Raw genomic sequence first — 15,440 nt, 5'->3', positions numbered from 1 at the left:
TTCAGAAACTATCTTCTTTCAGAAATAGTTTAAAGCCAAAGGAAGAACTAATGGTGCTAACCCATGTCACGCGTTATTAGCTCACTGTGTGATTTGATTGCATTGTGGGACATGTAGTCCTCCTTTTCAAGGGGTAAATACCAAACAACAAGTACAAGAAAGCAAATTGGAACATCACAACCATCTTAATGTTTTATCTGTGTTTCAGTGAAGTAAAAAAGGCAAAAAGTGAATAATGATTCATAAACTGGATTATTTCTATTTTGTAGACATGAAACAAAAAAGAAAATGGTAAAAACCCCTTTTCAGACTTGATCTAGAATTAAAACTGTGCCAATGCATATTATAAGCTGTAAGAAAACAATTCTTTATTGAGTCATGGTGTATTATTTTTAAACTGGAGCCCCTCTTCTGTCTCCCATTCCTGTGATGAAGTCCAGAAGAAGGCAGATGACGCTGGTTCCTGGCTGAAGGACTCCCCAGCCGCTTACAGCTCTTTAACACCTGCTGCATGAATAGACAGAGGCAGTGCACCTGGGAACATCTAGAAGCAATTAACTTCTATTCAAGGTGTGCTGTAAAAAGAGAGGGAATTGTGAACAAGAAAAAGATTTAAATAACAAAGAGAGCGCATTGTGAAGAAGCAAAAGATTTAACTAATTTGTACACTCACTGTATCTTCTCTGCCAGGGCCAAAACAAGGATGTGTATTTATTTTCAATAAGAATCTTAGCACAGACCTTAAAAATAACAAGCATTTGTAATGCAATAGGTCTCCCATTTACTTGAGTAAGAGCTATTGGCATTGTAAATTCATAACGGGACTTTTCTTTTCATGCCACGTAAATTGGTCATATAATTTTGTCTTTTCCTGCCATATAATTCCAGTGGCCCTGCATATAACTAAAGCACTTACATTTACCTTCTTCCTCTATCTGCAGCAAAAAATGAAAATGTTTCCATTTAGCATTCCTAATTTAAATCTGCCATGCTAATTCCAATAGAATACCACTTTCACTTTATTAAAACATATACAATTATCATATAAACCTTTATCAGAAATAAACGTTTGGGATTAGACTGTAATGCTTAAAACAGCCCCTAGAGGACACCATAACAAAAATATATTTTGTAAGAAACATGGGGGGTCATTTTGACCTTGGCGGACGGCGCAGGCCGTCCGCCAAGGTACCGCCGCTGAATGACCGCACTGCGGTCAAAAGACCGCGGCGGCCATTCAGACATTTCCTCTGGGCCGGCGGGTGCTCTCCAAAAGAGCGCCCGCCGGCCCAGAGGAAATGCCCCTGCAACGAGGACGCCGGCTCAGAATTGAGCCGGCGTAGTTGCAGGGGTGCGACGGGTGCAGTTGCACCCGTCGCGTATTTCAGTGTCTGCTTAGCAGACACTGAAATACTTTGCGGGGCCCTCTTACGGGAGCCCCTGCAGTGCCCATGCCAACATGGGCACTGCAGGGGCCCCCAGGGGCCCCGCGGCACCCCCTACCGCCATCCTGTTCCTGGCGGGAGACCCGCCAGGAACAGGATGGCGGTAGGGGGTGTCAGAATCCCCATGGCTGCGGAGCGCGCTCCGCAGCCATGGAGGATTCTGAAGGGCAGTGGTAAACCGGCGGGAGACCCTTTCTGACCGCGGCTGAACCGCCGCGGTCAGAATGCCCTCGGGAGCACCGCCAGCCTGTTGGCGGTGCTCCCGTGGTCGGTGGCCCTGGCGGCCACCGGCCGCCAGGGTCAGAATGACCCCCATGGTCATGTAACCATATTGTTAGCCCCTAGAGGGCATAACCCCATGGAAAGCAAGCATTGGCAAAGCTAATGGGTTTCGCCTATGTGAGTTCTATTTTTTTAACTACGGGCCTGATTACAACTTCGGAGGAGAGGGTTAATCCGTCCCAAATGTGACGGATATCCCACCCGCTGAATTACGAGTCCATTATATCCTATGGAACTCGTAATAGGGCGGGCGGAATATCCGTCACATTTGGGATGGATTAACCCTCTCCGCAAAAAGTCGTAATCAGGCCCTATGTGTTTTAGTTACGTTTTAGACCAGTAAGGGTGGTGTTGAGTGTAGCTAAATGGTAGTTGTGTTGAGTTGTTTTTGTTAGGTTGTTGTAAATTGGAATGGTGTAGATTGTGTTAGAGCTAATGTGTTGTTTGGGGTAGATTAAAGTGAGGTATAGTGTGTATATTGTAGTAGGGGTGTAGTAACGTAAAGTGTCTTGTACTGTGGTAGATTTGAGTGTCGTTGTTTGAAGTGATGTAGTGTATTGAAGTAGGTTAGATGGTCTTTTTTTATGAAATAAGACAATTTTTTAATACTATACAGCTAGTTACAAATGGAGGTACATTGCAGGCATTATGATCATATTTTGAATGGTGAAGTGCACCGTGGCCACATGGTTTTAGAACCCTTTTAAATACAGACGATTGTTAATTATTACTACTAAACAGTCAGTCATAAGTGCAGTTATTTTGAAGGCTATAGGGTCATGATTTTAGAGGTGCAGCAGGTGCAGTGGCAACAGGGCCAAAAGTTGTCATATCTCCTGTAAACCCCTGATATTGCTTTATGTTACTACTAATCATGCAGTTATTTTGCAGGCACTATTCTTATGATTTGAATGGTGCAGCATGTGTAGTGGCACTGGAATCCAAAATTGTCAGAACTTCTCTAAATTGCAAATGTTGCTATATTTTACTACTAAACAGGCAGTCACATGTGTAGTTATATTGCAGGCACTATGGCTATGGTTTAAAGCAGGTGTAGTGACACAGTGACCAAAACTTGTTGGAACCCCTCTAAACACTAAGGCCCTCATTATGAGTTTGGTGGTCCGAGGACGGCCGCAGTGGAGGTGGAGGTCGCACCACCGTGGGCCTGGCAGATGAGACCGCCATACTATGACCAAGGTGGTGTTCCAATCGGAACACAGCCAAGTCAATGCCAGTCCCCACAGTGCGGACGGGCGGCTGCAGCCGTGGTAGATATCTCAAGGCCAGCGAGGAGCATGTTTCTGCTGTCCATATTACGCAGTCCAGAATTTTTACTGCCGTTGCCCTGCCACAAAAAGCCTGACGGAAACAAACAACATAAAAGGGGGCATTCACCTTCAGGAACACAGCCACTTCCGTAGCCGCCATGGAACCCGAACTGGAAGTCTTCAAGGCCATTATTACACACCCACACACAACACATACACCCGGTATGGCTAGCCATGCCCACACACATACGCAAAGACCCGTAGCAGTACACACACACACATACACACACTCACACACAAACCACACACAATCAATCGCACATATGCAACACATGCATGTTGAAGGAAAGCCAGGACAACTATGTTACCCTTGACACTAAGGGGTCCTTGGTACAGATATATAATATTGAAATTCACAATGAATAAATAACTCTATGCAATATAGGACTACTGGTCGGTCCAACTGTATTGTGTGCCAGAGGCACACAGTGTAATGTCCATGACCAACTCTTGACTGCAAAGTGGCCTCCACAAGGCAAGGGCATTAATGGGGCATGCAGGCACCTCAGGGGTGGGGGGTCCGAGGTGGGGGTTTGGGTTTTGAGGGGAGAGGTCCTTTGGTTTGGGTTGGGGAGTTTAGGTTTTGACTTTGATTTTGGGGGAGGGGCTTGGGTCTGGGTTTGGGAGGGGTAACCTTTGTCTTAGTGGGGGTAGAAGTCTTAGGTGGGAGAGCGGCATAGCTGGTACCAGGGTGACCATTGGAGACTGGGAGGTGGAAGGCAGGGGTTTAGGGAGGGGAACAGGGACTGGGACAGTGGAAGGGAACAGGAATAATTCTTGGAGGAAACGTGGTTGTGAGGTGTGTACGGTGAGGTGCGTTTGGTGCAGGTGTGTGTGTGGATACCACGTGTGTGCTGTGTGACTGTTGGGTGGGTGACTGTGGGCGTTTAGGTGTAGTGGGAAGAGGGGGAGGAGATGCATCGAGATTGCAGGATGGATGTGTGAATGTATGTTGTGGTGGTGTCTGCAGGTAGGGCGAATGTGCTGCAAGTAGGGGTGTTGATAGTTGTGCTCAGTGGACATGTGGGTATGGGGTGCATGTATGGGGGTCTGCCATTGTGGGGACGGTGGGAATGAGTGCACTTGTGGCAGGATCTGGGACTGATGATGTGGTGACTGCAGGTCTGAGTGGTGTGTCTGTGAGGGGGGAGGTGGTGGTGGAGTCCATGTACGGAGTGGATGTTGTTGTGTCTGCATGTGTCTGTTGTGTGTGTGGATGGCGGTGGTTTCTTTTGTGGTGCTTGTGTTTGTCCTTGCGATCCCACAGAGATGGACTTCAGGAGGTCAATAGCCTCCTCATTGAGGGCAGCAGGGCTGACTGGGGCAGGGGCAGAGGTGTCTGTGGCAGAGGAGATGCCCACCCTCCTGGGTGAGTGGGCACGGGCAACTGGGTGGGGAGCTACAGGGAGGGCTGTACTGGTAAAGGGGTGGCGGGCAAGGATGGTGATGGGATGATCCCAGATGGGTCCACCACTGCCAGGGAGTGTCCATCGGAGGAGGAATCTGAAGATGTTGTTGTCGATCATGTCTCCCCCGTGGCACTCCCCTCGCCCTCTGTCCCACTGGTCCCCTTGGCTGCGCTGGTGTCAGCCTCCTGGGTCCCATGGGCTACAGCTTCCCCACTCGCCGGTGCCCCTTCCCCTTCCCCTGATGCACACAAAGACAGCGGAGGTGATGGAGGGAGGGTGGCAGATAAAGACAGGGTGCAATGGGTAAGTACCAACACAACATTCACACAGAATAATAACATCATTATCTGCTGCTATGCCATGGCAGGCCATGCCCTCCCTATACATGCTACAACAGCAAGACAGCATGGGCAAACTACAGCAATGCTGATGTAAACTGCTGATGTGGGAACAATAGTACTCATGTACTTGATGAGGATCATACTAGTCACACTTGCCCAGTGCTTGGCACCTTTTCATGGTCGTTTATGGGGACAGCTCCTGTATTCCTTACTCAACAGACTCCTGCAATGGGTAGGTAGCACGGCCACTTATCCATTGACAAATAGCACAGAGACATCTAGGTCCACTGTGCCTATCTACACATACAGCACATGGCAGCTGATTGAGGACTCATCAATTACCTCTGTCACAGAGGTAGGCTGATACTGATGGCAATGTCCTGATACCTCAGGTTTACTGATGGTAGGGGCTGGGCTCTTAAACGTTGTTGTGGGTGAGCACACAAATCCCAAATTGGAAATATCTGCACTCATAAATCACTGTCTGCATGGTATAGGCACACATATTTGACACCAATCCTACCAGCGTGGCTGATACCCATAGTCGATGTGCATCTACCAATGACCTACACTACATCTTCATACTATTAGTCAACCCAAAGCCATACAAGCATTAAATTATCAAGGTGTGAGTGTGTACTTACCCCCTTGTGGCTGATAAGCTGCCCTCAAGCGCCCATCCACCTCAGGGTAGGTCACCACCAAAATGTGGGCCATTAGGGGGGTCAGGGTCCGAAGGGCACCCCTCCCTCGTTGGGATGACATCCCCAGCTGTACCTCTGCGGTCTTACGTGCACAGCGTCTCAGGTCCTCCCACTGCTTTCTACAGTGAGTGCTCTGCCAGCTATGGACCCCCAGAGTCCGCACTTGCTTGGGGATGGCACGCAAAATCCCCTTTTTCTGATGGCCGCTGACCTGCATGGGTGACACATACATAAAGACAAAGTAATGTAGGGTGGCATCACAGGGACAGCAGCGGATATCACACATCATACACATCTCATGACCACACTCATGTGTCATCATGCCACTAACGCTCAGACTCCTCAGCCATCTCCATGCATCCACTTCGTCTGCCTCTACCCAGCACGTTTCATCCTCACACACTTCACTATCAGACAGGACAGTGATATAAACTCACCTGCTGCTCTGGTGCCCCATACAACTGTCCATACAGGGGTAGGACCCCGTCCACAAGTTTCTCCAGCTCCTCCTGGGTGAAGGGTAGGGCCCTATCCCCTGCATGACTTGGCATATTGGCTTCCAGAGTCCAAACACAGCAGCACCTGCAGTGGACATCTTAATTGCACGAGTGTCAGGAGTCAAGTGAGCTATGCCACTGTAAATGGTGGTCACGCCCGCCGCGTACATGACCGCCATCACCATTGGTGATCACCATTTGCCCCAGTCTCCCATCGGCAACAATGTTATCCAATGAAGAGTTGCACGGCGGTTGAGACCGCCTACCGCCATGACGACTAACGCTGGCGGAATGAGGTCAGTTCCATCTGTCCTGTGCATGCAGGACATGCAGCTGCCATTTTACATGTAAAAGTGATAAATAGTTGAAGTTTATGTACATTATGGATGAAATATCTACTAAATAGATTGACTATGTCCACACATTCAATACATCCATTTTTGACTTTTTCTCTCTCCTATTCGCAGGTACGGATGCAATGTTGCTAATGAGACATGCCCTGTGTACCGGCTCCTAGTTGACCTTGCTACGCTGGAAGAGAGACACATCATACAGACGTATCATCTGAATCGTTAGACAATCATGGAGCTGTGTACCCAGTTGGAGCCGGATCTGTTGCCTGCCATATGTCATCCCTGTGAAATCCTTTCCACAGTACAGGTGTTGTCAGTTCTCCACTTCCTTGCCTCAGGGTCGTTTCAGAGTACTGTGGGCTTTGCAGCAGGGATGTCACAGCCGATGTTCAGTAATGTGTTGCAAGATGTACTGTGTGCTTTGCTCAGACATCTGCCCTACTACATCAGGTTCCCTCAACAAGCAGACTTGGCCACTGTTAAAGCTGCCTTCTACAATTTGGAACATGTCCCTCATGTGATAGGGGCCATAGACAGCATCCATATTGCCTTGGTTCCACCCAAAATAAATAAACAAGTGAACAGGAACCAGAAAATCATTTATTCCATTAATGTCCAGGTGGTGTGTCTCGCTGACTAATATGTCTCACAGGTTACGGCCAAGATCCCTGGTTCTGTGCATGACTCATTCATTCTGCGGAACAGCAACATCCCACACATGATGGCACAACTCCAGAGGGACCGGGCCTGGCTCATCGGTATGTATTCAATAGTATGTGTGCCCCTGTAATCTCTCCTCCCTGCACAATCTGCCCTGTTTCTCCACCGGTATTGAGATTGGTCCAACCTTTGTGCACACAGGTGACTCTGGCTACCCTAACCTTCCCTGGCTGCTAACACCTGTGAGATATCCCACTTCAGATGGTGAAAACCATTTCACTGAGGCCCACAGCAGGATGAGGCACATCATCGAGAGGACCTTTGGGCTACTGAAGGCCAGATTCCAGTGTCTACATGTCTCCAGAGGTGCCCTACTCTACAAACCACTTAAAGTCTGCCAGATCGTTGGTGCCTGCTGCAAGCTACACAATCTGGCCCTGAGACATCACATCCCATTGCTGGATGTTGAGGAGGTGGCAGCTGGACCAGTGGCTGATGAAGGGGACATAGTGAGTGATGAGGAGGAAGATGATGAGGATGCACCTGACTCTAGAGCAGAGTTAATTCAACAACACTTCCCATGAGAAACAGGTATGTATCAACTGTTTTGTATGTGACCTGTACTCCTGTCTGCCTTGTGACATCGCTCCTCCTGGTGTCTGTTATCAGCGTGTTGAGTGCAGCTCTCCCTTCTGGGTGGGGTGGAGGGTATTTTGCCCATCAGAGGAGGTGTTAATGTTCAGATGTCAGTGCTATTCTCACTCTGACATGGGCCTATGGTTTGGGATTCCACCTGACAAATCACACTGGGGATTTCAACATTGTATTGCATGTGGCCAACATTGACTCCTATTGTGATAGTTGTCCCTGTCTTGGTGTATTTGCAGGGCATTTGTGTGGTGCAACTCAGGTTCCTGCCTTGCCAGTTGCCTCCCTTGAATGTATCCAGAATATGTCTGCTCTACTATCATCCTTGCTGCATATTGCTCCCCCTTCTATCTATCTCACAGCACATTGCAGGACAATGGGTTGACTGTTATGACATGTTTTACAACAGAAAGTCTTACTTATTACTATAAAGACACGTAGGCAGTAGCTGTGCTCAAAGGTGTTTAATGTGATTCACAAGTGCAATCGGTGATGAGTGGGGTCATGGTGGGTAAAATCATCAGAGTAGTTGTCCCAGCTGTAGGTAGTCCAGGTCCAGTATCCAAGGGGCCATGGGAAAATGGGGAAATGAAAGTAGACAGTCAACATGGTGTGTCAGTGACAGACAAGGGAGAATGTTCAGGAGAGGGTCACTTCCTGGCAGTGGTCTTGGTCTTGGAATCAGGTCCTGAAGCATGTATGGATGGATGTTCTCGCTTGCGTAGGGTTCCTCAGCTACAGGGGGAGGGGTGCTGGTGGTCTGTGGGTCCTCTGGGAGGGCCTCCATTCCACTAGCTGCCGCAAATGTAGAGGGCTGTGGTGAACTGTGGCTAGTTGAAGGGGCCTGATGGTGGGTGGAGGACGCACACAGGATGGTGGTGAGTTCCCTGAGCACCCCTGCAATGCAGGCCATGGTGGAATTGAAGGTCTGCCACTGCTGCATTGCTTCCTGGTGGTATTCCCCCTGCAGCCTCTGGTTCTCCTGCATAGTTGCAAGGATCTGGCCCATAGTGTTTTGTGAATTGTGGTATGCTCCCAGGACTAAGGAGATGGCCTCCTGGCCAGTCGTTTGGCATGGGTGCCACATCCCTTGGGCCACAGGTGTCCTCCCACTGCCTCTGGCCCCCTGTGCCTGTGCCCGATCCCAGTTGTACCAGGACCTTCATCGTCTTGGGTGTGTGGCCTTGGCTGTGATCCCTGTTCTGTGGGGCACACTGCTAATTGACCTGTCCTTGTGAAACAGGTTTGGGGATGAAGGGTTTGCTGTGCTGTAGTAGCCACATGGGTGCGGGACTCCGATGTGTCCAGGGTGGGGCTGTTGGGGGTGAACTGACCAGTTGTCCCAGGTGGGCCAGGCAGGTTGTCAATATCCAGACATCCACTGTGGCCTTCAACCTGGGGAGGGCTGTCTGTCTCTGGCATCCGCTGACGGGTGGCCGTGACAGCGGAACCTGTGGATGGAAAGGGTGGAGTTACATAGTGGAGATGTACTTGTTCGTATCATTGTCTGATGCACGGAGTAGCTTGACTTGCTTCCCCGTGATGGCAATGACAGATGCAGCACTGCAGACATTGCTTGCGGGTGACAGACTACCATTGTTTCCATTTTCCATTGAGAGTTGAGGATAGTGGCTAGCATTACTGTCATTGCCATGTGTTGGAATGCAGTGGAAGCATCACGATGGTGTGGCGTGTGCTATGGTTTTCCGTGCAGGTGTTCCACTGTGAGTGGGAGTGTGATCTTTTGATGCGTAGGGAGTGATGCATTGTGGGAGTTGTGGTGCTTGGCATTGTGATTGGTATCCGTGCATTAGGGAGGGACTGTGTAGGAATAGTGGCAGTGGGGTGGTGTGGCATTGCAGAGGAGGGGCATGGGGGGGTTGGGCGGTGCAGAAGTGTGAGATGGGGTGGATTAGGGAGTGATGGGTAGTGGGGATGCATGCTGCACAGGAGTGGTTGGTGCCTGGGGAGTGTTGTCCACTTACCAGAGTCGAGTTGTCTGATGATTCATGGTGTTCAAGACCATCTCCTCCCACAATGTGAACTCAGGGGGAGGACGTGGAGGCCCACCGCCAGTCTTGCGGATGGCAATCTGGTGACGTGATGCCATCACTCACGCCTTCCCCCGTAGGTCGTTCCACCTCTTCCTGATGTCCTCCCTTGTGCGTGGATGGGTGCTCACTAAGTTGACACTGTCAACGATCCTCCGCCATAACTAAATTTTCCTGACTATCGAGGTTTGCTAGACCAGAGCTGTGGCTCTACCCGGACAATCTGATCTACCATGACCCTCAACTCATCATCTGTGAAACGTGGGTGCTTCTGACGGGACATGTTGGTTGTGTTGTGGGTGGGGGTGTGTGATGTGCATGTAGGGTGCAGCGTAGGTTGCTTGGTGGGGTGGGGTGGGGGTGTTTGGTTTTGTGTGCTGGTGATATCTGTTGTTTCTGTGCAGTGTCGATGTGTGTAGTGTGTTGCTGGTGCAGTTGTGTGGTGTGTGATGCGTGGGAAGTGTGTTTGTCCGTGCAGTGCAGTGCAGTGTCCTCCGTTGGTGTGCTCCTCAATGTCTCTATCAGTAGTTGTGGTTGCAAAGGATTGTGGGGGGGTGTGAGGGGGTGTTATATAGTGTAGTGAGCAGGTGTGTATGTATGTGATTCAGGTGTGGGGAATTCAGACTGTCCAATGTGGTGTTGGGCTCTGTTGGAGGTGATTTTTAGACCGCGGCGATTCGCACCGCCAATGGTTTTCTGCTGTGCAATGACCGCAGTGCTGATTTATGGGTCGTAATATGGAGGGCAGGATTTTGTTGGCGTGGCAGTGGTGGTTGGACCGTCTCTCTCCTGCACTCGGTCGGCCTGGCCATTTAGGATTTGTGGCTGTATCTGGGCGGTCTTTAGTTTGTGACTCGTAATACGGCGATCACTGTACCGTCATCACTGGCAGTCTTTTGGCGGCTGCCAGCATGGCGGTCTAGCCTAAAGACCGACAAACTCATAATAAGGGCCTAAATATTACTATATATTGTACTGCTAAATAGGTAGTCACAAGTGCAGTTTGGTGCAGCAGGTACATTGGCCTTGGAGCCAAAAATTGTTATAACTCCTCTATGCCCCCAAATAGTTGAATATTTTATTACTAAACGGGCAGCCACAAGTGCAGTTATTATGCAGGCCGAGGGTCATGATCTGAATGTTGCAGCAGGTGCAGTTACACTGGGTCCAAAAGTCAGAACTCTCCTCAACTCCAAATATTGCTATATTTTACTACTTAACAGGCAGTCACAAGTGTGGTTATTTTGCAGGCGTTTAGGTTATGATTTCACTTTGTGGCTCACACATGCAGAAAACATAACAACCACTCATACACCTATATGAAGCAGCCATGTATTTCAAGAGATAGTTGTAGGCACTGGCATGCTTCCTTTACATATTAGTTACTGCGTGTACATAAGCATAGGGAACTATGCCAAATGTTAGTGGTGGGGGATTCTCCTTGTTTTTGCCTCGTCATAGTTATATACTTCTCCATTCTTTACAAAATGAATTCTGTGTCTGCTTGTCCTGCTGGAGGACCCAAGCATTTGCAGCACCCTACATGCTTCTATAAATCACGAAGATAGGCTTATGGCTTCGCTCCTAAGCAAAAACAGCTTCAGCATGCTGTGTAGAGTAACATCTTATCTAGAGAAGGCACACTTTTGGTAAAAACACTGCTTAATTTGAGGTGGTGTTTGCCGGTATGGGGCAATAATAGTTTGTTTGAAGGGCCGGCAATTATGTTTCTGCCTCAGGAATTTACTATGATAAAAAAAGAAACTTGGGAAAGGCATTTGGATGGAGCAGAAAGCTGCATAAGTGAGTTGAACAGGTAGGAGGTGGCTCTAAATAAAGTAAACTGGGCCGAGATGGCTTTAGGATTAACATGCCTTAGTATTCAGTACTCGCACATCTATATGCAGCAGCCATGTATTTCAGAACAGAGTTGTAGGAACCGGCACGCTTCATTTACAAATTAGTCACTACCTGTAAGTAAGCATAAGAAACTATGCCAAACCTTAGCAGTAGGGGGTTCTCCTTGTTTCTGTTTTCACATCAATATTGTTATATAGTTCTTCACACCTTGCAAAATAAATTCTATGTCTGCTTGTACTACTAGAGAGCCTAAGCTTTTGTAGTACCCTACGTGCTTCTATAAACCAGCATGCTGTGTAGAGTAACATCTGATCTAGAGAAGGCACACTTTTTTGATAAGCACTGTCTAATTTGAGGCGGTGTTTGCTGGTACGAGGCAAAAATAGTTTGTTTGAAGGACCGGCAATTAAGTTTCTGCATCAGGCATTTCCTGTGATAAAAACAGAAACCTGGTAGAGCTTCTAATGAAGCAAAGAGTTGTATGAGTAAACTGAACAGGCAGATAGTGCATTTTTAAGTGTAGTTTGTCTATAACAATGATGTTACAAACAATGCCTATAAAGCACAAGCTATTCTCAGCTATAAAACAAAATTTCTTAAAAAGACACTGCATGGTGGGAGGGGTTATTATTTTGGGGTCCCCACTAACCTAGTGTGGGGACCCAGAGATGACCTAGAAAGAAAGAGCACGTCGTGGTGAATGTTTTGGAGGTGCCCCATTGTCCTAGGAACAACACAGGCTGAGTTCTGAGCAAACGTTTTTTATAAAAGTAATGCCCTGCAAAGCATTATGTGGAGAGTTTCTGGAGTACAGTGAATATTGAAGTATTGGCTCTCACTTGAGCATTTCTGTTTTATGTAAAGCATTTACCAATTTCAAGTGTTTTAAGGGGAGAGCCAAAAGAAATGACTGGTTAGGTAACTGTGAACAATGTGACCAGAGCTCCAATACCGACGATCGGAGTCACGCTGTTGTGCCTGTTCACGCTGTGAGCGCCATGGCTGCCATGCAGCACTAAGGGGAGAGACAAAAGAAAAAAATAGTTCACCCACACTGGAGTATATCAGCAATTATGCAATAATCCATGTAACAGGGGCTGTCTGCAAGGCATGACAGTAACAGCCTCAATGCGGGACGAATGTAAAGCATTTACCATTGACTTCAAGTGATTTTTTAAAGGCAAGCCCAGGAGCAAATGAAAGTGATGGGTGTGAGATGGGCATAATTAAAAGGTCACAATAATTACAACAAGTCAAAGCACTTGTGGGCGTGACCTAAAAAATGGGCCTGACAAATTTTGAATATCAGATAGGGGCTTAGCTTCAATTGAACCATAATAAAATGAAATGAGATGCTGACGTTGGAGCTGGGGAACCTAGTTCGAGTCCCAGCATCACTATAACATTCTGTGATTATGGACAAATCACTCAATCTTCCCCCACTTTGACAACTAAAAAATATCTGACCCTGTTTAAAGTAATCAGTTGCTCCTGTAAAGTATCCAATCATACCCTCAGGCAGAGTTTGCACTGAATAAAAGTAGAAGAGATACAATGTGCTTTAGGTAACACCTACATCCGGCACTGCCAGAAGTTACGGCAGTTTACTGTGCCCTTTGCATAAAACCAATGGTGAGAAAGCCGTTGAGGTCTTTGAATAAAGGGAAGTATGGCGATTTTCCCCTCTCTGAATGTTTACTTTTATCAGCTCCAAGACTTTCCTCACCACAGGGACTAATGTCTTCGACAGCCAGTGATCGGATTGCTGGCAGAACATAGCAGATATGGGGGCTCTGGCATTTTTGCAGTTTGGAGGTTCGTATTATACCATTACATTTACCCAAATAAAGAAAAACTGATTATTTGTACGTTTTGAAGCAAACCCTAACTCAGCTTTCTGAAATGCACTGCCAAAAGTTATGTTCTTGTTGATTAGGTGAATCTTCTTGCTCAGGTTATTTGCAACGCTTAAAGGGCTCTGATATTAAACAGCTGACTCAATGTAAAGTGCACTGGGAAAGTAATTTTTTTTTTTAATGACTAAATGATAGTATTTTTTTGTTTAATTTGTTTTTTCGATAATTGTATTGCACAACTTTATTTTTGGTCTGCCGCAGGGAAGGTATTTTAATGGCGAATGGGGAGAGAATGTGGTGTTTGGCCAGAGCTGCCGGCGCTTGAACTAATGAACCAGGTTCGAGGCCCGGCGTCAGCACAGCTTCTTGTGATTCTGTGCGAATTACTTAATTTTCCCATGCTTAATGAAATGAATGTGATCTTGTATAATGTATCTGGTGCTCATGTAAGTGCTCCAATAACTTTAAGTCTGTTCTTGGTACATAAAGTAGCTGAAAAATGTATTGCAAAAGGGGCATGGCCAGTTACCATCTGCTACCATAATTCTTGGCAGCTTCTTTCACACAATTACTACGTCCTTTATTCTTCAGTATGCAAGGATTCTCAAATTAGGAGGATCCAAATGTTATCTGTAATGATGAGTGGATAAAAGACTCAATTAAACATGCCTGAATGCAAGCACTGATTTTCATTTTTCATATGGCAATTTACACACTTTACAACAGAAAATTAACCTACTGAGTTCTTACTCATATAGGTCTATTATTATTTCAAATTGAACTCCTTCAGTGTAGGATAGTTCAGTGGGTTTAGCTCTGTAATCAGTTTTTTTTCCTGGTGAGGTGAACTCAGCCTTTCATCTTTCCAGTATTACTAACATGTGTAACAGATTTGATTGATTAAAATGATATGTATGTTAGTTAAACAGAAATGTATAAGCACAAGTGCAATTAGCCCCTGCACCACACACCCTCCTCAACTTGGATGTACTGAATAGCTCAATTCCACAATTGCTGGTAATCACCTGCAGAAGAGCCATTAAAGCAATGTTCTGGGGTGCTGGAAAAGGACAGTGCAGCATGTGTCATTGAGGGGATAACCCACCCCAATCTACCCCATTCCATTCCAATTTGATCCAGTCCAATGTACCCCACTCCACTCCAATGTACCCCACTCCCTCCCAATCTACTCCACCCCACCCCAATCTACTCAACTCTCATTTATCCCAGTCCAGTCTACCCCACTCTGCCCCACTTCACCGACTCTAATCTACCCCACACCACACCACTCCTATCTACCCCACGCCACTCCACTGTATCTCACTCTTCCCAATCTACCCTTCTCCACTGCAATCTATGCCATCTACCAACTCAAAACTATCCTAATCTAACCCAACTTCATTCCATTCTACCCCATTACAATCCACTCCAATCTACCTGACTCAGTCTACCCCACTACACTCCAGTCTACCCCAATCGACCCCAGTGTACTCTTCCTCAATCAACTCCACTCCAATCTACCACAATATATGCCACTCCACCCCGATGTATCCTACTTCACTCTACCCCACTCCAATCTACCCCACTCTAATCTATCCCACTCTAATATACAATCTACCCCACTCTTAGTCTACCCTACTCCAATCTACCCACTCCACTCTTCCCCAGTCTAACCGACTCCACACCTATCTACCACAATATATCCCACTCCACTCTATCTCACTCCACTTCAGTCTACCTCACTCCATGTGGCAGGTCAGAAGCCACAGGGAAAGAAGACATGCCGGCAGGACCCACAGGAGGCAATAAAGCATACCCCGGAGGAACAGCCGAGAGTGGGCAAACGGAAACACCAGGGACATCAAACACACACACTACCTGCATACAGATGCAGCTAAAAAAGGAGGCAGGACTCCTATGGAGCATGACTGAAGCAGAGCAAGGAAGAGCGAGGATACCAGGAGAAGAAAGGATTGGAGCAACTGGAGGAGCGGGGGAAGCCG

The 15,440-nt window shown here is 47.4% G+C and overlaps 1 long non-coding RNA gene across 1 annotated transcript in view; it reads right to left on the bottom strand.

Annotated features, from left to right (window-relative positions):
- Nucleotides 1-272: 272 nt before the first annotated feature.
- The window catches only part of LOC138297341 (uncharacterized), a 28,878-nt gene continuing 13,710 nt past the window's right edge, over nucleotides 273-15,440 (bottom strand). Inside the window, exon 3 of the long non-coding RNA XR_011204038.1 lies at nucleotides 273-575. This is a non-coding gene — a long non-coding RNA (uncharacterized lncRNA). The remainder of the gene's footprint in view (nucleotides 576-15,440) is intronic.

The sequence above is a fragment of the Pleurodeles waltl genome, chromosome 5 (genome assembly GCF_031143425.1).
Source record: "Pleurodeles waltl isolate 20211129_DDA chromosome 5, aPleWal1.hap1.20221129, whole genome shotgun sequence".
NCBI lineage: Eukaryota > Metazoa > Chordata > Amphibia > Caudata > Salamandridae > Pleurodeles > Pleurodeles waltl.
This window is presented reverse-complemented; position numbering and strand designations above follow the sequence as displayed.